General features: G+C 45.0%; 1 protein-coding gene across 1 annotated transcript in view; it reads right to left on the bottom strand.

The window, feature by feature from the left end:
• LOC143784254 (putative methyltransferase DDB_G0268948) overlaps nt 1-26,478 on the bottom strand; it is a 150,102-nt gene that overhangs the window by 39,692 nt on the left and 83,932 nt on the right. The window lies entirely within an intron of this gene.

Genomic DNA, 26,478 nt, shown 5'->3' with positions numbered 1-26,478 from the left:
AGCTGCCCGCACTCAGCACAGCCGCACTCGGGCAGTAGAGCCGGAGAGAGAAAGATGAGAGCAACATATGGCAGAATGGAAACAGGAACAGGCAGAATGGGTGCAGCACATTACAACAGAATGGGGCACAGGATGGGAGCAGCACATGACAGAATGGGGGCGCAGGATGGGAGCACCACATGACAGAATGGGGGCGTGGGATGGGAGCAGCACATGACAGAATGATTGCGCACGATGGCAGCAGCACATGACAGAATGGGGGCGCACACATGACAGGATGGGGGTGCAGGATGGGAGCACATGACTGGATGGGGCACAGGATGGGAGCACATGACAGAATGGGAGCAGCACATGACAGAATGGGGGCACAGGATGGGAGCAGCACATGACAGAATGGGGGCGCACACACATGACAGGATGGGGGTGTAGGATGGAGAAGCATATCACAGGATGGGGGCGCAGGATGGGAGCACATGACAGGATGGAGACGCAGGATGGAGCAGCACATGATAGGATGGGGGCACAGGATCGAACAGCACATGACAGGATTGGGGCGCAGGATGGGAGAACATGACAGGATGGGGGCGCAGGATGGGAGCACATGACAGGATGCGGATGCAGGATGGAGCAGCACATGACAGCTTGGGGGCGCAGGATGGGAGCACCACATGACAGGATGGGGGCGCAGGATGGAGCAGCACATGACAGGATGGGAGAGCAAGATGGGAGCAGCACATACCAGGATGGAGACCATATACCAATATAAATGCTCGCCACCCAGGCGTAGAACGGGTTCGTTAGTATATATATATATATATATATATATATATATATATATATACTAGATAGTGGCCCGATTCTAATGCATCGGGTATTCTAGAATATGTATGTACATTGCGTTTAGCACAGCCACGCAGTATATAGCAAAGCCACGCAGTATATAACACAGCCACATAGTATATAACACAGACAGCCATGTAGTATATAACACAGACAGCCACGTAGTATATAGCACAGCCACGTCGTATATAGCACAGCCACGTAGTATATAGCACAGCCACATAGTATATAGCAGCCACATAGTATATAGCACAGCCCATGTAACACAGACAGCCACGTAGTATATAGCACAGCCACATAGTATATAGCAGCCATGTAGTATATAATACAGCCCACATAATATATAGCACAGCCCACGTAATATATAGCACAGCCCACGCAGTATATAACACAGGCCACATAGTATATAACACTGCCCACGTAGTATATAGCAGCCAGGCAGTATATAACACAGCCCACGTAATATATAGCACAGCCCACGTAGTATATAACACAGCCCACAAAGTATGTAACACAGGCCACGCAATATATAACATAGCCCATGCAGTATATAACACAGCCCACGTAGTATATAGCAGTGTGGGCACCATATCCCTGTTAAAAAAAATGTTTTAAATAAAAAATAGTTATATACTCACCCTCCGGCATCCACCAAAGCTGTCCCGATGCGCGCGATGCTGCCGCCAGCTTCCGTTCCCAGTGATGCATTGTGAAATTACCCAGATGACTTAGCGGTCTCGCGAGACCGCTAAGTCATCTGGGTAATTTCGCAATGCGTCACTGGGAATGGAAGCTGGAGGCAGCATTGCACGCATCGGTGGACGGCAGAAGGTGAGGATAGCACAAGTTTTTAATTTTTAAAATTATTTTTAACATTATTTCTTTTTACTATTGATGCTGCATAGGCAGCATCAATAGTAAAAAAGTTGGTCCGGGATGGGGCGACACACTGGCACTGACTGGAGGGGAGTAGGGAGGGGGCACTGACTTGAAGAGAGTAGGGAGGGGGCACTGACTTGAAGAGAGTAGGGAGGGGCCAATTTGCAGCCGGACTAAGCCTGTCACTGATTGGTCGCGGCCGGCCGGCAGCGACCAATCAGCGACGCGGGGTTTCCACGACAGACAAACAGACAGACAAACAGACAGAAGTACACCTTAGACAATTATATATATATATATTGCCTGAAATCCAAAGGAAATGTTTCATATTTAACTTTAGGCCTTTTAGAGATAATTTAATATTCAACTTGCTTAACTGATCACAATGACAGTAATGACAGAAAGTCCACACTTTTACATGCCATTGTGCATTTCTTTATAGTTCACATCATGTATTTAATATTTTTAGCGTCTGAGGATTATTGTATGTCTTTATATAGAATATTTGTCTGATTTGACATGATTCTTTTTCAGTAGAGCTAACAATCAAATTTATTTTTGTTAGTAATTTTCAAGGAAACCCACAAGACCATAGGAAAACACACACATACATATATCATGTAATTGCAAAAAAAATAAGTCTACCCACCTTGCAAACTAGATATACTGTCAAAATGAACTAAATTTCTACTGTTTCCAATAAACCTATCAAATAAGAGCAATTTAAATAGTTCAGCACTAGTGATGAGCGAACGAGCTGGGATAAGGTGTTGTCTGAGCATGTTCAGGTGTTAACAGAGTGACTTCGGGGTGCTAGAATAATATGTTTGTGTCCCTGCGGCTGCATGCCTCACAGCTGTTCGACAGCCGCAACACATGCAGCCACAGGGACTCTCAGTGGTGTATCTAGGGGGGTCAGCCGGGGCATGTGCCCCGGGCATAGCCGGCAGGGGGGTGCAGTCGGACCGCCTAATGTGGCGGTCCGCAGTGTCTCCCCGGCGGCTGCATTCTGCCTCCTCCAGCCTGGGAGTCAGCTGTTTTCTGTGCCGACAGTCAAGCTGACAGCTGGCACAGAGAAGCTGCAGAGCACTGGTTCCCAACATGTGCGGAGGTGGAGGGGGGCCCCTGCAGGGTGGCTGCGGCGGGCAGGGAGAAATCACTGCAGCTCCGCTGCCTACAAGAGAAAATAGCAGCAGAGCTGCAGCGATCTATCTTCCTGTTTCCTGCCCAAGCTTCCTCTCACACAGACGCGCCGCTGGATTACGTCATCAATCAGCAGCCGGCTGTGTCAGAGGAAGGCGATGGAGATGCTGCAGCAGAGCGCGAGGCGAGGTGAGAGGGGTGTGTGTGTGCGTGTGTGTGTGTGTGTGTGTGGCGTGCTGCAGGGGAATGTGCCGAGAAGTAAATGGTGTGTATGTGTAGGGGAGGAGAGGGCAATGATGGGGCTGACGGGGAGAGGGCAATGATGGGACTGACGGGGAGAGGGCAGTGATGGGGATGGTGGAGGAGGAGAGGACCATGATGGGGCAGACGGGGAGAGGGCAATGATGGGGATGGTGGGGGAGGAGAGGGCAATGATGGGGCTGATGGGGATGGTGGTGGAGGAGCAAATGATGGAAGTAGTGGAATGGGCAAGGATGGGGATGGTGGGGGAGGAGGAAATGATGGAAGTGGTGGAATGGGCAAGGATGGGGATGGTAGGGGAGGAGGAAATGATGGAAGTGGTGGAATGGGCAAGGATGGGGATGGTGGGGGAGGAGGAAATGATGGATGTGGTGGAAAGGGCAATGATGGCATTGGGGGGAGGAAATGCTGGAGGTGGTGAAATGGGCAATGATGGGTGTGATGGAGAAGGCAATGATGGAGGTGGTGAAGAGAGCAATGATGGGGTGGGGTAGAGGACAATAATATGTGTGTGGACAATTTGAGTGGGGATAGGGGGATTTATTATTTGTGTGGGGAGAATTTGGGGATGGGGGTATTTATTATGTGTGGGAAGAGACGGAGTGGGGATGGGGGATTTAACCCCTTCACCCCCAAGGGTGGTTTGCACGTTAATGACCGGGCCAATTTTTACAATTCTGACCACTGTCCCTTTATGAGGCTATAACTCTGGAACGCTTTGACGGATCTTGGCGATTCTGACATTGTTTTCTCGTGACATATTGTACTTCATGTTAGTGGTAAAATTTCTTTGATATAACTTGCGTTTATTTGTGAAAAAAATGGAAATTTGGCGAAAATTTTGAAAATTTTGCAATTTTCCAACTTTGAATTTTTATGCCCTTAAATCACAGACATATGTCACGCAAAATACTTAATAAGTAACATTTCCCACATGTCTACTTTACATCAGTACAATTTTGGAACCAAAATTTTTTTTTGTGACGGAGTTATAAGGGTTAAAAGTTGACCAGCAATTTCTCATTTTTACAACACCATTTTTTTTTTAGGGACCACATCTCATTTGAAGTCATTTTGAGGGGTCTATATGATAGAAAATACTCAAGTGTGACACCATTCTAAAAACTGCACCCCTCAAGGTGCTCAAAACCACATTCAAGAAGTTTATTAACCCTTCAGGTGTTTCACAGGAATTTTTGGAATGTTTAAATAAAAATGAACATTTAACTTTTTTTCACACAAAATTTATTTCAGCTCCAATTTGTTTTATTTTACCAAGGGTAACAGGAGAAAATGGACCCCCAAAGTTGTTGTACAATTTGTCCTGAGTACGCTGATACCCCATATGTGGGGGTAAACCACTGTTTGGGCGTATGGCAGAGCTCGGAAGGAAAGGAGCGCCATTTGACTTTTCAATGCAAAATTGACTGGAATTGAGATGGGACGCCATGTTGCGTTTGGAGAGCCCCTGATGTGCCTAAACACTGAAACCCCCTACAAGTGACACCATTTTGGAAAGTAGACCCCCTAAGGAACTTATCTTGATGTGTGGTGAGCACTTTGACCCACCAAGTGCTTCACAGAAGTTTATAATGCAGAGCCGTAAAAATAAAAAATCATATTTTTTCACAAAAATGATCTTTTCGCCCCCAATTTTTTATTTTCCCAAGGGTAAGAGAAGAAATTGGACCGCAAAAAATGTTGTGCAATTTGTCCTGAGTACGCTGATACCCCATATGTGGGTGTAAACCATTGTTTGGGCGCATGGCAGAGCTTGGAAGTGAAGGAGCGCCATTTGACTTTTCAATGCAAAATTGACTGGAATTGAGATGGGACGCCATGTTGCGTTTGGAGAGCTCCTGATGTGCCTAAACATTGAAACTCCCTACAAGTGACACCATTTTGGAAAGTAGACCCCCTAAGGAACTTATCTAGATGTGTGGTGAGCACTTTGACCCACCAAGTGCTTCACAGAAGTTTATAATGCAGAGCCGTAAAAATAAAAAATCATATTTTTTCACAAAAATGATCTTTTCGCCCCCAATTTTTTATTTTCCCAAGGGTAAGAGAAGAAATTGGACCCCAAAAAATGTTGTGCAATTTGTCCTGAGTACGCTGATACCCCATATGTGGGTGTAAACCATTGTTTGGGCGCATGGCAGAGCTTGGAAGGGAAGGAGCGCCATTTGACTTTTCAATGCAAAATTGACTGGAATTGAGATGGGACGCCATGTTGCGTTTGGAGAGCCCCTGATGTGCCTAAACATTGAAACTCCCTACAAGTGACACCATTTTGGAAAGTAGACCCCCTAAGGAACTTATCTAGATGTGTGGTGAGCACTTTGACCCACCAAGTGCTTCACAGAAGTTTATAATGCAGAGCCGTAAAAATAAAAAATCATATTTTTTCATAAAAATGATATTTTTGCCCCCAATTTTTTATTTTCCCAAGGGTAAGAGAAGAAATTGGACCCCAAAAAATGTTGTGCAATTTGTCCTGAGTATGCTGATACCCCATATGTGGGTGTAAACCATTGTTTGGGCGCATGGCAGAGCTTGGAAGGGAAGGAGCGCCATTTGACTTTTCAATGCAAAATTGACTGGAATTGAGATGGGACGCCATGTTGCGTTTGGAGAGCCCCTGATGTGCCTAAACATTGAAACTCCCTACAAGTGACACCATTTTGGAAAGTAGACCCCCTAAGGAACTTATCTAGATGTGTGGTGAGCACTTTGACCCACCAAGTGCTTCACAGAAGTTTATAATGCAGAGCCGTAAAAATAAAAAATCATATTTTTTCATAAAAATGATCTTTTTGCCCCCAATTTTTTATTTTCCCAAGGGTAAGAGAAGAAATTGGACCCCAAAAAATGTTGTGCAATTTGTCCTGAGTACGCTGATACCCCATATGTGGGTGTAAACCATTGTTTGGGCGCATGGCAGAGCTTGGAAGGGAAGGAGCGCCATTTGACTTTTCAATGCAAAATTGACTGGAATTGAGATGGGACGCCATGTTGCGTTTGGAGAGCCCCTGATGTGCCTAAACATTGAAACTCCCTACAAGTGACACCATTTTGGAAAGTAGACCCCCTAAGGAACTTATCTAGATGTGTTTTGAGAGCTTTGAACCCCCAAGTGTTTCACTACAGATTATAACGCAGAGCCGTGAAAATAATTTTTTTTTTTTCTCAAAAATGATTTTTTAGCCCCCAGCTTTGTATTTTTACAAGAGTAACAGAATAAATTGGACCCCAAAATTTGTTGTCCAATTTGTCCTGAGTACGCTGATACCCCATATGTGGGGGGGAACCACTGTTTGGGCGCATGACAGAGCTCGGAAGGGAAGGAGCGCCATTTGGAATGCAGACTTAAATGGATTGGTCAGCAGCCGTCACGTTGCATTTGCAGAGCCCCTGATGTACCCAAACAGTACAAACCCCCCACAAGTGACCCCATATTGGAAACTAGACCTCCCAAGGAACTTATCTAGATGTGTTTTGAGAACTTTGAACCCCCAAGTGTTTCACTAAAGTTTATAGCGCAAATCCGTGAAAATAAAAATTCTTTTTTTTTTTCACAAAAATGATTTTTTAGCCCCCAGTTTTGTATTTTCACAAGGGTAACAGGATAAATTGGACCCCAAAAGTTGTTGTCCAATTTGTTCTGAGTACGCCGATACCCCATATGTGGGGGGGAACCACTGTTTGGGTGCATGACAGAGCTCGGAAGGGAAGGAGCGCCATTTGGAATGCAGCCTTAAATGGATTGGTCTGCAGGCGTCACGTTGCATTTGCAGAGCCCCTGATGTACCCAAACAGTACAAACCCCCCACAAGTGACCCCATATTGGAAACTAGACCTCCCAAGGAACTTATCTAGATGTGTTGTGAGAACTTTGAACCCCCAAGTGTTTCACTACAGTTTATAACGCAGAGCCGTGAAAATAAAACATCTTTTTTTTCCCACAAAAATGATTTTTAGCCCCCCAAATTTTTATTTTCCTAAGGATAACAAGAGAGCTTGGACCCCAGAAGTTGTTGTTCAATTTGTCCCGAGTACGCTGATAACACATATGTTGGGGTAAACCCCTTTTTGGGCGCACGGGAGAGCTCGGAAGGGAAGGAGCACTGTTTTACTTTTTCAACGCAGAATTGGCTGGAATTGAGATTGGACGCCATGTCGCGCTTGGAGAGCCCCTGATGTGCCTGGACAGTGGAAACTCCCCAATTCTACCTGAAACACTAACCCAAACACACTCCTAACCCTAATCCCAACGGTAACCCTAACCACACCCCTAGCCCTGACACACCCATAATTCTAATCCCAACCCTAATCCAAACGTAAATGTAATCCAAACCCTAACCCTAACTTTAGCCCCAACCCTAACTTTAGCCCCAACCCTAACTTTAGCCCCAACCCTAACTTTACCTCCAACCCTAGCCCTAACCCTAACCCTACCCCTAACCCTAACCCTAAACGTGACTGAAATACGTGACACTGAAATACGTGGCACTGAAATACGTGGCACTGAAATACGTGGCACTTAAATATGTGATACGTGGCACTTAAATACGTGGCACTGAAACACGTGGCACTGAAATACGTGATACGTGGCACTGAAATACGTGGCACTGAAATACGTGGCACTGAAATACGTGGCACTGAAATATGTGGCACTTAAATACGTGGCACTTAAATACGTGGCACTTAAATATGTGATACGTGGCACTTAAATACGTGGCACTGAAATACATGGCACTGAAATACGTGGCACTGAAATACGTGGCACTGAAATACGTGGCACTTAAATACGTGGCACTTAAATACGTGGCACTTAAATACGTGGCACTGAAATATGTGATACGTGGCACTTAAATACGTGGCACTGAAACACGTGGCACTGAAATACGTGATACGTGGCACTGAAATACGTGGCACTGAAATACGTGGCACTGAAATACGTGGCACTGAAACACGTGCAACTGAAATACGTGGTACTAAAATATGTGGCACTGAAATACGTGATACGTGGCACTGAAATACGTGATACGTGGCACTGAAATACGTGGCACTGAAACACGTGGCACTGAAATACGTGATACGTTGCCCTGAAATACATGGCACTGAAATACGTGGCACTGAAATACGTGGCACTGAAATACGTGGCACTGAAATACGTGGCACTATGACTGTCAGAAAATGTTCATTAAACGGTTAGGGGTGAGGTTAGGGGTAGAGTTAGGGTTAGGGTTTGGATCCCTTTATCACCTTGATGGTGGTGGGTGGCTTTTCAGTGTGTTTTCTGTTTTTTTTCGATAAAAATGCATGCGTTTTTAACGCAAACAAACGCATGTGCTTAAAAACACCAAGAAAATACTGCAGGTTGTATTTCTGAAAATTAACGCATGCAGAAAAAAACCGCATGCGTTTGAAAACGCGACCAAACGTCTACAAAAAAAACGCATGCGTTTTCAATGTTAAATATAGGGAAAAAACGCATGCGTTTTTTTGTGCAAAAAACGCTGCAGACAAAAACGCAAGTGTGAAACCAGCGACGCTTTTTATAGCAAAAAAGTTTTTGCGTCTCCACATTTTGAGAGCTATAATTTTTCCACATTTTGCTCCACAGAGTCATGTGAGGTCTTGTTTTTTGCGGGACGAGTTGACGTTTTTATTGGTAACATTTTCGGACACGTGACCGTTTTTGATCGCTTTTTATTCCGATTTTTGTGAGGCAGAATGACCAAAAACCAGCAATTCCTGAATTTCTTTTGGGAGAGGCGTTTATACCGTTCCGCGTTTGGTAAAATTGATAAAGCAGTTTTATTCTTCGGGTCAGTACGATTACAGCGATATCTCATTTATATCATTTTTTTATGTTTTGGCGCTTTTATACGATAAAAACTATTTTATAGAAAAAATAATTATTTTGGTATCGCTTTTTTCTCAGGACTATAACTTTTTTATTTTTTTGCTGATGATGCTGTATGGCGGCTTGTTTTTTGCGGGACAAGATGACGTTTTCAGCGGTACCATGGATATTTATATCAGTCTTTTTGATCGCGTGTTATTCCACTTTTTGTTCGGCGGTATGGTAATAAAGCGTTGTTTTTTGCCTCGTTTTTTTTTTTTTTCTTACGGTGTTTACTGAAGGGGTTAACTAGTGGGGCAGTTTTATAGGTGGGGTCGTTACGGACGCGGCGATACTAAATATGTGTACTTTTATTGTTTTTTTTTTTTATTTAGATAAAGAAATGTATTTATGGGAATAATATATATATTTTTTTTCATTATTTTGGAATATTTTTTTTTATTTTTTTTTACACATTTGGAAATTTTTTTTTTAACTTTTTTACTTTGCCCCAGGGGGGGACAATACAGATCGGTGATCTGCCAGTTTGCATAGCACTCTGACAGATCACTGATCTGCGAGAAGTACAGGCTGCTTCACAGTGCCTGCTCTGAGCAGGCGTCTGTGAAGCCACCTCCCTCCCTGCAGGACCCGGATCCGCGGCCATCTTGGATCCGGGTCTGGAGCAGGCAGGGAGGGAGGTAAGACCCTCGCAGCAACGCGATCACATCGCGTTGCTGCGGGGGGCTCAGGGAAGCCCGCAGGGAGCCCCCTCCCTGCGCGATGCTTCCCTGCACCGCCGGCACATCGCGATCATGTTTGATCGCGGTGTGCCGGGGGTTAATGTGCCGGGAGCGGTCCGTGACCGCTCCTGGCACATAGTGCCGGATGTCAGCTGCGATATGCAGCCGACACCCGGCCGCGATCGGCCGCGCTCCCCCCGTGAGCGCGGCCGATCGGCTATGACGTACTATCCCGTCGGCGGTCATACGGGCCCACCCCACCTCGACGGGATAGTACGTCGGATGTCAGGAAGGGGTTAATGTGTGGGGGAGATTTGAGGACACAAAATGAAGAGCAAAAGCGGAGATGGGGACATATATGAGGAAACAATATAGGGGAATTGGGGGCATGTATGAAGAGACAGTGTGGGGGAATTGGGGGCATGTATGAGGAAACTGTATGGGGGAATTGGGGGCATGTTTGAGGAAACAGTATGAGGGAATGGGGGGCATGTATGAGGAAACAATATGGGAGAATGAGGGCACAGTATGAGGAGCGATGTGAAAAATGTATGCGGACAGAGTACGGGGAGTGAGGGTGATGGGATGTGGGCAGACACAGTATGAGGAGTTAGGTGAGCAGGCAGTATAGAAAGAGAAGGGGTAAATATATGAGGAGACAGTATGGTGAACAGGGGGATGTGAGAGGAGATAGGATGAGGAGGGAGGGGAATAGTGTGAGGAGACAGTATGGGGGGACAAAAGTGAGTGGGCACAGAATAGAAACTGAATAGTGGAGGTGTAGCATGGATGGACAGTGTGAGGGCACAGCCAGGAGGTGACAGTATACCAGGAAGGGGGAGTGTGATGATAGAGTACAGTATAAATACTGGGCCCTATAGTGGGGCACACAGTATGAGAGGACCGTGTGAAGAGGGGGCCAATATTGAAAGGAGAGATCAGTGTGAAGAGCATGTACCATAAGAGAGACAGTGTGGGGGTCATATTTTGTGCAGACAATATAGTGAGGGGCATTTTTTTGTTCAGGAGCGTTTTAATGACACTTGTATCTTTAAGGGTATCATGTGGAAATTTTCTGCAAAAGAGCGGAGAAGATGGAAGTCTGCAGAGACGACTGTGGATGAGAAAACGCATCATGGGATCTGGACAAGATGAAGAAAAGAAGGAGAATTACTCCAGAGACGACGTCATCTATAAGGTACCTCAATCTAAATGTTATGTGTGATGCTAACTAACTCTGATGTTTTTATTTATGTTAGGAGGTTTAAAGGGGATGTCCAGGTTTGTAATGAGTCTGCAGTTACTCTTTGTGACTGCAGACTTCTGAATTCTCACAGTGCGCCCTGCACGCTGTCAGGATTTTCTCGTGCTGGCGATTTAGATACATGCGGTCATGTGCTGACTAGACATATGTGGCCTCACTCAATGAAAATGAACTGAGTGAGGCCGGGCATGTCTAGTCGGAATGTGGCCAGAGGTATACAAATCGCATGCTTGTGCTGACATGACTGTCCACGGGCAAGGGAGAATCCTAAAAGTGTAGTGCATTTGTTGTGAGAATTCAGAAGCCTGCGATGTCAGGATTCCGCCCTGCAGGTTCCTGTAGTCGTCACATGGACACTTCACTCATATGCGACTTTCATGCTTGTGGTCCTGTGATGATGAGCTTCACTTCCTGCTTCTCTCAGTTTTTCACTGATCATTGAGAGCATTAGGGAGAGGAGCTCGTCGGTACATGACTAAGTGTGAAAATCGCATATGTCCTTTGTTGGGGGGGGCGCCAAAATGAATTCTTGCCCCGGGTGCCAGAAACCCTAGATACACCTCTGGGGACTCTAGCATATTATTCAAGCACCCGAAGTCACTTGGTTAGCACCTGAACATGCTTGCATTTAGACCTTATCCCAGCATGTTCGCTTGTCACTATTTAGCACAACAAATAACTAGTTGTTTACCCAAATTCACCACCTAAAGCAAATTTTAGTGAACCCTGCTATACCAGTATTATTCAGCTTCTTTAATAGATTCTCTATAAAGAACACTCATTGCAATTCAGGTCTTAACCCTTTTACCCCCAAGGGTGGTTTGCACGTTAATGACCGGGCCAATTTTTACAATTCTGACCACTGTCCCTTTATGAGGTTATAACTCTGGAATGCTTCAATGGATCCCAGTGATTTTGACAATGTTTTCTCGTGACATATTGTACTTCATGTTAGTGGTAAAATTTTCCAACTTTGAATTTTTATGCCCTTAAATCACACAAAATACTTAATAAGTAACATTTCACACGTCTACTTTACATCAGCAAAATTTTGGAACCAAAATTTTTTTTGTTAGGGAGTTATAAGGATTAAATTTGACCAGCAATTTCTCATTTTTACAACACCATTTTTTTTTACGGACCGCACCACATTTGAAGTCACTTTCAGGGGTCTATATCATAGAAAATACCCAAGTGTGACACCATTCTAAAAACTGCACCCCTCAAAGTGCTCAAAACCATATTCAAGAAGTTTATTAACCCCTCAGGTGTTTCACAGGATTTTTTGGAATGTTTAAAAAAAAAAAGAACATTTAACTTTTTTTCACAAAAAAATGTTTTTAGCTCCAATTTGTTTTATTTTTCCAAGAGTAACAGGAGAAATTGGACCCGAAAAGTTGTTCTACAATTTGTTCTCAGTATGCTGATACCTCATATGTGGGGGTAAATCACTGTTTGGGTGCATGGCAGAGCTCAGAAGAGAAGAAGCGCCATTTGACTTTTCAATGCAAAATTGACTGGAATTGAGATAGGACGCCATGTCGCGTTTGGAGAGCCCCTGATGTGCCTAAACATTGAAACCCCCCACAAGTGAATCCATTTTGGAAAGTAGACCCCCTAAGGAACTTATCTAGATGTGTGGTGAGCACTTTGACCCACCAAATGCTTCACAGAAGTTGATAATGTAGAGCTGTAAAAATAAAAAATCATATTTTTTCACAAAAATGATATTTCGTCCCCAAATTTTTATTTTCCCAGCAGTATCAGAAGAAATTGGACCACAAACGTTGTTTTGCAATTTGTCCTGAGTACGCTGATACCCTATATGTGGGGATAAACCACTGTTTGGGCGCATGGCAGAGCTCGGAAGGGAAGGAGCGCTGTTTAACTTTTCAATGCAAAATTGACTGGAATTGAGATGGGACGCCATGCTGCGTTTGGAGAGTTCCTGATGTGCCTAAACATTGAAACCCCCCACAAGTGACACCATTTTGAAAAGTAGACCCCCTAAGGAACTTATATAGATGTGTGGTGAGCACTTTGAACCCCCAAGTGTTTCACTACAGTTTATATCGCAGAGCTGTAAAAATAAGAAAAAAACAATTTCCGCAAAAATTATTTTTTAGCCCCCAGTTTTGCATTTTCCCAAGGGTATCAGGAGAAATTGGACCCCACAAGTTGTTGTCCAATTTGTCCTGAGTATGCTGATATCCCATATGTGGGAGAAAACTACTGTTTGGGCGCATGGCAGAACTTGGAAGGGAAGGAGCGCCGTTTGCAATGCAAAGTTACATGGAATCGTCTGCAGGCTTCACATTGCGTTTGCAGAGCCCCTGATGTGCCTAAACAGTAGAAACCCCCCACAAGTGACCCCATATTGGAAACTAGTCCCCTAAAGGAACTTTTCTAGATGTGTTGTGAGAACTTTGAACCCCAAGGGTTTCACTGCAGTTTATAATGCAGAGCCGTGAAAATAAAAAATAAAAATTTTCCACAAAAATTATTTTTTAGCCCCAGTTTTGTATTTTCCTATGGGTAACAGGAGACATTGGACCCCACAAGTTGTTGTCCAATTTGTCCTGAGTACGCTGATACCCCATATGTGGGGGGGAACCGCCGTTTGGGTGCATGGCAGAGCTCAGAAGGGATGGAGCGTGTTATGACCCCAATGGCAGAGGGTCTCAGAAATAGTTACCAAGTCTGCAAACACAAAAACCAGCCCACAGGGCAGTGGCAACTGGGCTGACCATACATCTAATCCCAGCACCACAAATAACAACAGCCGGGGAACGTGCCTACGTTGATTCTAGACGTCTCGCGCCAGCCGGAGAACCAACCAACCCCAGAAGGGAAAAGAAAGACCTTTCTTGCCTCCAGAGAAAAAGACCCCAAAAGTTGGATACAAGCCCCCAACAAATAATAACGGTGAGGCAAGAGGAAAAGACAAACGAAAGAATGAGCTAGGTATTTAGCAAAGAGAGGCCCACTAGCCAATAGCAGAATACAGTAAGATAACTTATATGGTCAGCAAAAACCCTATCAAAAATATCCACGCTGGAAATTCAAGAACCCCCGAACCGTCTAACGGCCCGGGGGGAGAACACCAGCCCCCTAGAGCTTCCAGCAAGGTCAGGAATCACATTTAGTACAAGCTGGACAAAAATGAGAGCAAGCAAATAACTGAAAAAACAAAGAAGCAGGACTTAGCTTAATTTTGCACGAACCAGGACCAGCAGATAGGAGCAAACAAAAAGGATCTGATTACAACGATGCCAGGCACTGGACTAAGGATCCAAGAGGTTTATATAGCAACACCCCTGGACTAACGATCCAGGTGGGTGCAAACTGAGGGAAGAAAATCCCAGAGTCATATCACTAGTAACCACCAGAGGGAGCCAAAAAGTCTAATTCACAACAGTACCCCCCCCTTAAGGAGGGGTCACCGAACCCTCACTACGACCACCAGGGCGATCAGGATGAGCAGCGTGAAAGGCATGAACTAAATCGGCCGCATGCACATCAGAGGCAACCACCCAGGAATTATCCTCCTGACCATAGCCCTTCCACTTGACCAGATACTGAAGCCTCCATCTGGAGAGACGAGAATCCAAGATCTTCTCCACCACATACTCCAACTCGCCCTCAACCAACACCGGAGCAGGAGGCTCAACAGAAGGAACCACAGGCACAACGTAGCGCCGCAACTAAGACCTATGGAACACGTTGTGAATGGCAAACGACACCGGAAGATCCAAGCGAAAGGAAACTGGATTAAGGATTTCCAATATCTTGTAAGGACCGATGAAGCGAGGCTTAAATTTAGGAGAGGAGACCTTCATAGGAACAAATCGAGAAGACAGCCATACCAAATCCCCAACACGAAGTCGGGGACCCACACCGCGGCGGCGGTTGGCAAAATGCTGAGCCTTCTCCTGTGACAACTTCAAGTTGTCCACCACATGATTCCAGATCTGCTGCAACCTATCCACCACAGAATCCACCCCAGGACAGTCAGAAGGCTCCACATGTCCCGAGGAAAAACGAGGATGAAAACCAGAGTTGCAGAAAAATGGCGAAACCAAAGTAGCGGAACTAGCCCGATTATTAAGGGCAAACTCAGCCAACGGCAAGAAGGTCACCCAATCATCCTGATCTGCCGAAACAAAACACCTCAAATAAGCCTCCAGAGTCTGATTAGTTCGCTCCGTTTGTCCATTAGTCTGAGGATGAAAGGCAGACGAGAACGACAAATCAATGCCCATCCTAGCACAAAAGGATCGCCAGAACCTGGAAACAAACTGGGATCCTCTGTCAGACACAATATTCTCAGGAATGCCGTGTAAACGAACCACATTCTGAAAGAACACAGGAACCAGTGTTATGACCCCAATGGCAGAGGGTCTCAGAAATAATAACCAAGTCTGCAAACACAAAAAACCAGCTCATAGGGCAGTGGTAACTGAGCTGACCATATATCTAATCCTAGCACCACAAATAGAAGTAGCCGGGGAACGTGCCTACGTTGGTTCTAGATGTCTCGCGCCAGCCGGAGAACTAACTAACCCTAGAAGGGAAAAGAAAGACCTTTCTTGCCTCCAGAGATAAGACCCCAAAAAGTTGGATACAAGCCCCCAACAAATAATAACGGTGAGGTAAGAGGAAAAGACAAACATAAGAATGAACTAGGTATTTAGCAAAGAGAGGCCCACTAGCTAATAGCAGAATATAGTAAGATGACTTATATGGTCAGCAAAAAACCCTATTAAAATATCCACGCTGGATATTCAAGAACCCCCGAACCGTCTAACAGCCGGGGGGAGAACACCAGCACCCCTAGAGCTTCCAGCAAGGTCAGAAATCACATTTAGTACAAGCTGGACAAAAATAGAAGCAAAGCAAATAACCCAAATAACCAAAAAGCAAGGCTTAGCTTAATTTTGCAAAAACCAGGACCAGCGGACAGGAGCAAACAGAAGGATCTGATTACAACGATGCCAGGCACTGGACTAAGGATCCAGGAAGTTAATATAGCAACACCCCTGGACTAACGGCCCAGGTGAGTGCCAAAGTGAAGAAAGACAATCCCAGAGTCATATCACTAGTGACCACAAGAGGGAGCCAAAAAGTCTAATTCACAACAAACCAGATCGGAAGAGGAAGGCAGCTTAGGCAAAGGCACCAAATGGACCATTTTAGAAAAGCGATCACATACCACCCAGATGACAGACATGCCCTGAGACACCGGGAGATCAGAAATGAAATCCATGGAAATGTGTGTCCAAGGCCTCTTCTCCAGAGACTCCTTGATATACGAATGCATTGCGGTATGCTCAGGTACAGACAGATTAAATAATCTACCCTTAGGAAATTTACTACCTGGAATCAAATCTATGGCGCAGTCACAGTCCCTATGAGGAGGCAGAGCACCGGATCTGGACTCGCTGAATACATCCTGATAATCAGACAAATACTCAGGAACTTCCGAAGGAGTAGAGGAAGCAATAGACACCGGCAAGGAATCAGCATGAATTCCCTGACAACCCCAACTTGACACAGACATAGCCTTCCAATCCAAGACTGGATTGTGGGTCTGTAACCATGGCAGACCCAAAACGACCAAATCATGCATTTTATGCAGAACAAGAAAACGAATCACCTCCCGATGTTCAGGAGTCATGCACATGGTTACCTGCGTCCAAAACTGCGGTTTATTTTCAGCCAATGGCGTAGCATCAATACCTCTAAGAGGAATAGGATTTACCAACGGTTCAAGAACAAAACCACAGCGCTTGGCAAATGACAGATCCATAAGACTCAGGGCAGCACCTGAATCCACAAACGCCATAACAGGGTAAGAAGACAATGAGCAAATTAAAGTCACAGACAAAATAAATTTAGGTTGCAAATTTCCAATGGCGACAGGACTAACAACCCTGGTTAGGCGTTTAGAGCATGCTGATATAACATGTGTAGAATCACCACAGTAAAAACACAACCCATTCTGACGTCTATGATTTTTCCGCTCATTTCTAGTCTGAATTGTATCACATTGCATTAAATCAGGTGTTTGTTCAGACAACACCACCAGAGGATTAGCGGTTTTGCGCTCCCGCAAACGCCGGTCAATTTGAATAGCCAGCGCCATGGAATCATTCAGACTTGTAGGAATGGGGAAACCCACCATCACATTCTTAATGGCTTCAGAAAGGCCATTTCTGAAATTTGCGGCCAGAGCACACTCATTCCACTGAGTAAGCACGGACCATTTCCGAAATTTTTGGCAATACACTTCAGCTTCATCCTGGCCCTGAGAAATAGCCAGCAAGGCTTTTTCTGCCTGAACTTCAAGATTGGGTTCCTCGTAAAGCAATCCGAGCGCCAGAAAAAACGCATCAATATTTGCCAATGCCGGATCTCCTGGCGCTAGCGAGAAAGCCCAATCCTGAGGGTCGCCCCGTAAAAAAGAGATAACAATTTTAACTTGCTGAGCTGAATCTCCAGATGAACGGGGTCTCAGAGAAAGAAACAATTTACAATTATTCCTGAAATTCCTAAACCTAAATCGGTCTCCAGAAAACAGTTCCGGAATAGGTATTTTAGGTTCAGACATAGGACTACTGGTAACGAAATCTTGTATGCCCTGCACACGAGCAGCAAGCCGGTCTACACTTGTAATCAAGGTCTGGACATTCATGTCTGCAGCAAGCACAAGCCACTCAAAGGTAAAGGGGAGGAAGAGAGGAAGGAAAAAAAAAAAACTCAGAATTTCCTTTCTTATTATCCCACTTCTGCAATGCATTAAACATTCAATGTAGGCCTGGCATACTGTTATGACCCCAATGGCAGAGGGTCTCAGAAATAGTTACTAAGTCTGCAAACACAAAAACCAGCCCACAGGGCAGTGGCAACTGGGCTGACCATACATCTAATCCCAGCACCACAAATAACAACAGCCGGGGAACGTGCCTACGTTGATTCTAGACGTCTCGCGCCAGCCGGAGAACCAACCAACCCCAGAAGGGAAAAGAAAGACCTTTCTTGCCTCCAGAGAAAAAGACCCCAAAAGTTGGATACAAGCCCCCAACAAATAATAACGGTGAGGCAAGAGGAAAAGACAAACGTAAGAATGAGCTAGGTATTTAGCAAAGAGAGGCCCACTAGCCAATAGCAGAATACAGTAAGATAACTTATATGGTCAGCAAAAACCCTATCAAAAATATCCACGCTGGAAATTCAAGAACCCCCGAACCGTCTAACGGCCCGGGGGGAGAACACCAGCCCCCTAGAGCTTCCAGCAAGGTCAGGAATCACATTTAGTACAAGCTGGACAAAAATGAGAGCAAGCAAATAACTGAAAAAACAAAGAAGCAGGACTTAGCTTAATTTTGCACGAACCAGGACCAGCAGATAGGAGCAAACAAAAAGGATCTGATTACAACGATGCCAGGCACTGGACTAAGGATCCAAGAGGTTTATATAGCAACACCCCTGGACTAACGACCCAGGTGGGTGCAAACTGAGGGAAGAAAATCCCAGAGTCATATCACTAGTAACCACCAGAGGGAGCCAAAAAGTCTAATTCACAACAGGAGCGCTGTTTGGAATGCAGACTTAGATGGAATGGTCTGCAGGCATCACATTGCGTTTGCAGAGCCCCTGATGTACCTAAACAGTAGAAACCCCCCACAAATGACCCCATATTGGAAACTAGTTCCCCAAAGGAACTTATCTAGATGTGTTGTGAGAACTTTGAACCCCAAGGGTTTCACTGCAGTTTATAACGCAGAGCCGTGAAAATATTTTTTTTTTCCACAAAAATTATTCTTTATCCCCCAGTTTTGTATTTTCCCAAGGGTAGCAGGAGAAACTGGACCCCACAAGTTGTTGTCCAATTTGTCCTGAGTACGCTGATACCCCATATGTGGAGGGAAACCACTGTTTGGGTGCATGGCAGAGCTCGGAAGGGATGGAGCGCTGTTTGGAATGCAGACTTAGATGGAATGGTCTGCAGGCATCACATTGTGTTATCTTCCCAAGGGTAACCAGAGAAATTGGACCCCCAAAGTTGTTGTCCAATTTGTCCTGAGTACGCTGATACCCCATATGTTCCCAACCACATCCTAAACCCCAACACACCCCTAACCCTAATCCCAACCCTAACCACACCTCTAACTCCAACACACCCCTAACCCCAATCCCAACCATAACCCTAACCACACCCCTAACCCTGACACACCCTTAACCCTAATCCCAACCCTAATCCCAACCATAAATGTAATCCAACCCTAACTTTAGCCCCAACCCTAACCCTAACTTTAGCCCCAACCCTAACCCTAACTGTAGGCCCAACCCTAACTTTAGCCCCAACCCTAACCTTAACTTTAGCCCCAACCCTAACCCTAACTGTAGCCCAACCCTAACTTTAGCCCCAACCCTAACCCTAACTTTGGCCCCAACCCTAACCCTAACTTTAGCCCCAACCCTAACCTTAACTTTAGCCCCAACCCTAACTGTAGCCCCAACCCTAACTTTAGCCCCAACCCTAACCCTAACTTTAGCTCCAGCCCTAACCCTAACTGTAGCCCCAACCCTAACCCTAAGTGTTGCCCCAATCCTAACCCTAACTGTAGCCCCAACCCTAACACACCCCTAACCCTAATCCCAACCCAAACCACAACCCTAACTCCAACACACCCCTAACCCTAATCCCAACCATAACCTTAACCACACCCCTAACCCTGACACACCCTTAACCCTAACTTGACATTTTTATTGGTACCACTTTCAGGAACGTGACTTTTTTTGATCGCTTTTTATTCCGACTTTTGTGAGGCAGAATGAACAAAAGCCAGCAATTCGTGAATATCTTTTGGGGGGGGGGGGCGTTTATACCGTTCCACGTTTGATAAAATTGATAAAGTAGTTTTATTCTTTGGGTCATTACGATTACAGCGAAACCTCATTTATATTTTTTTTATGCTTTGACGCTTTTATACGATAAAATCTACTTTATATAAATAATAATTATTTTTGCATCGCTTTATTCTGAGGACTATAACTTTTTAATTTTTTCGCTGATGATGCCACATGGTGGCTCCTTTTTTGTGGGACAAGATGACATTTTCAGTGGTACCATGTTTTTTTATATCCCTCTTTTTGATTGCGGATTCGCGTGTTATTCCACTTTTTGTTTGGCGGTATGATAATAAAGCCTTGTATTTTGCCTGTTTTTTTTTTTTACGATGATCACTGAAGGGGTTAACTAGTGGGACAGTTTTATAGGTCGGGTCATTACGGACGCGGTGATACTAAATATGTGTACTTTTAATGTTTTTTTTATTTAGACAAAGAAATGTATTTATTGGAACAATATTTTTTTTCTTTATTTAGTTTTTTTTTTTTTTTACACGTGTAACATTGCTTTGGGGTGGATATCATACTATAGTGTCAGATCGCTGATCTGACACTTTGCAGTGCACTGTGTCAGATCAGCAATCACACAGGCACTGAAGGAGGCTTGCCCGCGCCTGCTCTGAGCAGGCGTTTGCAAGCCACCTCCCTGCAGGACCCTGAAGGCCTCCGTGGCCATTTTGGATCCAGGGCCTGCAGGAAGGAGGAGGTAGGAGACCCTCGGAGCAACATGATTACACCGCATTGCTCCAAGGGTCACAGGGAAGCACGCAGGGAGCTTATGCTGAATATAATGCCCTACTTATTGTAAAGCATGGCTTGTGATGCTCTGGAGCTGCTTTGCCTCCCTCTGGCATCGGAAACTTAAAATGCGTGAAGGGCAAGATGGATTAAAAATAGTATCAGGAAATTCTGGGAGAAAACATTGCTCCTCAGATGGAGCTGAAGCTTAGGCATCAGTGGACTTTGTGGTATGATTGAGAATATTGTAATGTTTTCCAAGTCCACCAAGGGTTGGATTCAGAAGAAATCCTGGAAGATTCTGGAACTGCCCGACTTGAACTCCAAAAAAAATGTTTGGTGGAATTTGAAAGGCAGTTGTAGCATGCAAACCCAAGATTATTGGTTAACTGACAGTCATTATCCATTAGGAAAGAGGTAAGATTTCTCAAGAAAACTGCCAGAAGCTGAAGCCTGGTTATTGATCTTGTTTGAAGCTGGTGATAAGAGCCAAAAGATGATCTATAGAGATGAGTGAATTGATCCATGACAAATCAAATTTGCCTCAAATTTCACAGAAAATTTAGATTCACCAGAACCTGAGTTTATTTTTTTGTCATTTGATTCTCAAACCTGGCCCTCATCTTCTCACAGTTCCAAACACAGACCTCACTGTTGTGGTCCAGACGTGTCTTAACAGCACTTTGATTTTCACAGCCTAACTTTGCTACTGACTAGACTGCATGTCATTGCAGGCCGATGCAGATCATGACATCACTTGAGGCTTTGTCAATCGCTAAGCCTTACAATGTCATATTATGCCTCGCCCCATGACATCATGACACTGTGAGGCCTAGTCAGTATCAGAGATGCAGAAGGGTAGAATTTGTTTCCTTCAGCAAAATAGTGCAAGCGCTTGCGCATTAGCATCTATTGGAACGCAATAGATGCTGCTGCACAGTCACTGGCAGCAATTTAATGAAAATAATGTATTTATTTTTTTACCCCATAATTGTATAGGCATGTAGGCATGTATAGGCATAAAACATAAATGCATATAGGCCTGAATCATGCTACAGTAAAGGTGCCGCTGCCCGTGCCATTTTGATAAAGCTACATTTTTTTTCTAACCCCACAATAGTATATGCAGTATGTAAAATAGGAGCAGGTCACTGAAGCATCCGTGACTAGTGTTGAGCATTCCGATACCGCAAGTATCGGGTATCGGCCGATACTTGTGGGTATCGGAATTCCGATACCGAGATCCGATACTTTTGTGGTATCGGGTATCGGTATCGAAACAACATTAATGTGTAAAATAAAGAATTAAAATAAAAAATATTGCTATACTCACCTCTCCGACGCAGCCTGGACCTCACCGAGGGAACCGGCAGCGTTGTTTGCTTAAAATGCGCGCTTTTACTTCCTTCCGTGACGTCACGGCTTGTGATTGGTCGCGTGCCGCCCATGTGGCCGCGACGCGACCAATCACAGCAAGCCGTGACGTAATTTTCAGGTCCTCAATGCCTAATTCTAGGCATTCATGATTTTAAAATTACGTTCCGGCTTGTGATTGGTCGCGTCGCGGTCACATGGGCGACGCGACCAATCACAAGCCATGACGTCACGGGAGGCAGGAGACGCGCGCATTTTTAAAATTACGTCACGGCTTGTGATTGGTTGCGTGCCGCCCATGTGACCGCGACGCGACCAATCACAGCAAGCTGTGACGTAATTTCAGGTCCTGATGCCTATTTCTGCATTCAGGACCTGAAATTACGTCACGGCTTGCTCTCCTTCAGACCCTGGGAACCATCAGGAATACCGTCCGATACTTGAGTCCCATTGACTTGTATTGGTATCGGGTATCGGTATCGGATTAGATCCGATACTTTGCCGGTATCGGCCGATACTTTCCGATACCGATACTTTCAAGTATCGGACGGTATCGCTCAACACTATCCGTGACCTGTCATAATCCAATACAGATAAATATGTGAGCAGAGCACCACAGAAGCTCAAGAATCTCATTAACTGAAAACTACAGATACAGATTAAACAACAACCACAAGATGGATTTCCTCAATCAAGGTATCATTTTAATCAGTAGAACAGCACCAACCTGACAGTGTCTGTAGTTTACTGAGCAAAATCCAGGTGACAGGTTCGCTTTAAATGTATTTTATTGGGATTTTATGTGATATACCAACACAAAGCAGCAAGTGATTGTGTAGTGGAAAAGGAAATAATACATGGCTTTCTAAATATTTACAAAAATATAAATCTGAAAATTGTGATGTGCATTTGTATTCAGCCCTCTGTAGTCTTATACCTCTGAATAAAATCCTGAGTGACCAATTTCCAGTCTCAAGAGGCCACCTAACAAGTAAAGTGAGTCCAGCTATTTGTAATTTATTCTTACTATAACTACAGCAGTTCTGTGAGGGCCTCAGAGTTTTGTTTGACAACATGATGGATCAAACGGTAACATGAAAACCAAGGAACATACCAGTGAGGTCAGGAATAGTGTTGAGCGATACCGTCCGATACTTGAAAGTATCGGTATCGGAAAGTATCGGCCGATACCGGCAAAGTATCGGATCCAATCCGATACCGATACCCGATACCAATACAAGTCAATGGGACTCAAGTATCGGACGGTATCCCTGATGGTTCCCAGGGTCTGAAGGAGAGGAAACTCTCCTTCAGGCCCTGGGATCCATATTAATGTGTAAAAGAAAGAATTAAAATAAAAAATATTGCTATACTCACCTCTCCGACGCAGCCTGGACCTCACCGAGGGAACCGGCAGCGTTCTTTGCTTAAAATTTGCGCGTTTACTTCCTTCCGTGAAGTCCCGGCTTGTGATTGGTCGCGTGCCGCCCATGTGGCCGCGACGCGACCAATCACAGCAAGCCGTGACGTAATTTCAGGTCCTTCAGGATTTTAAAATTACGTTCTGGCTTGTGATTGGTCGCGTCGCGGTCACATGGGCGACGCGACCAATCACAAGCCGTGACGTCACGGGAGGCTGGACACGCGCGCATTTTAAAATGCGCGCGTGTCCTGCCTCCCGTGACGTCCCGGCTTGTGATTGGTCGCGTCGCCCATGTGGCCGCGACGCAACCAATCACAGCAAGCCGTGACGTAATTTCAGGTCCTTCAGGATTTTAAAATTACGTTCTGGCTTGTGATTGGTCGCGTCGCGGTCACATGGGCGACGTGACCAATCACAAGCCGTGACGTCACGGGAGGCTGGACACGCGCGCATTTTAAAATGCCTCCCGTGACGTCACGGCTTGTGATTGGTCGCGTCGCCCATGTGACCGTGACGCGACCAATCACAAGCCAGAACGTAATTTTAAAATCCTGAAGGACCTGAAATTACGTCACGGCTTGCTGTGATTGGTTGCGTCGCGGCCACATGGGCGACGCGACCAATCACAAGCCGTGACGTAATTTTAAAAATGCGCGCGTTTCCTGCCTCCTGTGACGTCACGGCTTGTGATTGGTCGCTTCGCCCATGTGACCGCGACGCGACCAATCACAAAGCCGGAACGTAATTTTAAAATACTGAATGCCTAGAAGGACCTGAAAATTACGTCACGGCTTGCTGTGATTGGTCGCGTCGCGGCCACATGGGCGGCACGTGACCAATCACAAGCCGTGACGTCACGGAAGGAAGGAAACGCGCGCATTTTAAGCAAAGAACGCTGCCGGTTCCCTCGGTGAGGTCCAGGCTGCGTCGGAGAGGTGAGTATAGCAATATTTTTTATTTTAATTCTTTCTTTTACACATTAATGTTGTTTCGATACCGATACCCGATACCACAAAAGTATCGGATCTCGGTATCGGAATTCCGATACAGCAAATATCGGCCGATACCCGATACTTGCGGTATCGGAATGCTCAACACTAGTCAGGAATAAAATTGTGGAGAAGAGAAAAGTAAAGTTACCTTATAAAAAAATTGACCATACTTTGAACAGCTCATGAATAGTGTTGAGCATTCCAATACTGCAAATATCGGGAATCGGCCGATATTTGCTGTATCGGAACTCCGATACCGAGTTCCGATATTTTTGCGATATCGGAAATCGGAATCGGAAGTGTGCGGTGCGTATGGTTCCCAGGGTCTGGAGGAGAGGAGACTCTTCTTCAGGCCCTGGGATCCATATTCATGTAAAAAATAAATAATAAAAATAAAAAATATTGATATACTCACCCGTCTGGCGGACCCTGGACCTTAGCAGTGTAACCGGCAGCCTCCGTTCCTAAGAATGCAGGGAGTGAAGGACCTTCGATGACGTCACGGCTTGTGATTGGTCGCGTGAGCGGTCACATGAGCGGTCACGTGACCAATCACAAGCCGCGACGTCATCGAAGGTCCTAAACCCCCTCATTCTTAGGAACGGAGGCAGACGCTTGGACCGGTGAGAGCCGGGGCCGCCGGAGGGGTGAGTATATCAATATTTTTTATTTGTATTCTTTATTTTATACATGAATATGGATCCCAGGGCCTGAAGGAGAGTTTCCTCTCCTTCAGACCCTGGGAACCATTCCGATATTTTGTGTCCCATTGATATGCATTGGTATCGGGTATCGGTATCGGCGATATCCGATATTTTTTGGATATCGGCCGATCCAATCCGATACCGATACCTTTGCATATCGGAAGATATCGCTCAACACTACTCATGAACTACTGTTCAATACATCATTCAAAATTGGAAGGGGTATGATGCAACTGCAAACCTATCAAGACATGGCCGTCTTCCAAAACTGACATCCCAAGCAAGGAGAACACTAATTAGAGAAGCAGCCAAGAGGCCCATGGTCATTCTGGAGGAGCCTCAAAGATCCATAGCGCAGGTGAGAAAATCTGTCTACAGTACAATTATTAGACATATAAGCCACAAATCAGGTCTTTATGGAAGCATGGCAAAAAGATAGCCAGTTATGAAAGCAAGCCATAAGAAGTCTTGTTTGCAGTGTGCAAAAAGCCATGTAGGGAACATAGCATGTGGAAGAAGGTGATCTGGTCAAATGATAACAAAGTAGAACATTTTGGGGTTAAATGCAAAATGGTAAGTGTAGCGGAAAACTAGCCCTGCAGTCACTGTGAATACACAATCCCCACCATCAAACATGGTGGTGGCAGCATCATGCTGTTGGGATGCTTCTGTTCAGCAGAGACAGGCAAGCTGGTCAGAGTTGATGGGAAGATGTACTGAGCGAAGAATAGGGAAATCCAGGAGGAAAACACATTAGAGGAAAAAGATTTGAAAGTGGAGAGTAGGTTAACCTTCCAGCAGAACAACGAGCATACCCATACTGCCAGAGCTGCAATTAAATGGTTTAGAGTAAAGCACATTCATGTGTTTAAATGGTCCAGTCAAAGTGCAGACCTGAATCCCATTGAGAATCTGAGGAATGACTTGAGAATTGCTGTTCACAGACGCTGTCCATCCAATCGCACAGTTCTAAAGATATTTTACAAAGAAGAATGGGCAAAAATTCCAGCCTCTATTTGTGCAAAGCTGACACATACATGCCACCAAAGACTTGTTGCAGTAATTGCAATGAAAGGGGTCCTACAAAGCATTGACTCAGGGGGACTGAACACAACTGCATGTCACAATTTTCAGATTCATATCTTTTTAGATATTTAGAAAACCACATATCATTTCCTTTACACTTCACAAATACTTGCTACTTAGTTTTGGCATATCACAGAAAGTCCCAATAAAATACATTTAAGTTTGCGCATGTAACCTGATAATACGTAGAAAGGTACACAAGGTATGAACACTTTTTCAAGAAACTATATATCCATAAGAGGCCAAGAGGATGTAATAAAAGCATGT

The sequence above is a fragment of the Ranitomeya variabilis genome, chromosome 7 (genome assembly GCF_051348905.1).
Source record: "Ranitomeya variabilis isolate aRanVar5 chromosome 7, aRanVar5.hap1, whole genome shotgun sequence".
In the NCBI taxonomy this organism is placed as follows: Eukaryota; Metazoa; Chordata; class Amphibia; order Anura; family Dendrobatidae; genus Ranitomeya; species Ranitomeya variabilis.
The sequence above is the reverse complement of the archived record's forward strand: the minus strand, read 5'-3'. Positions and strand labels throughout refer to the sequence as shown.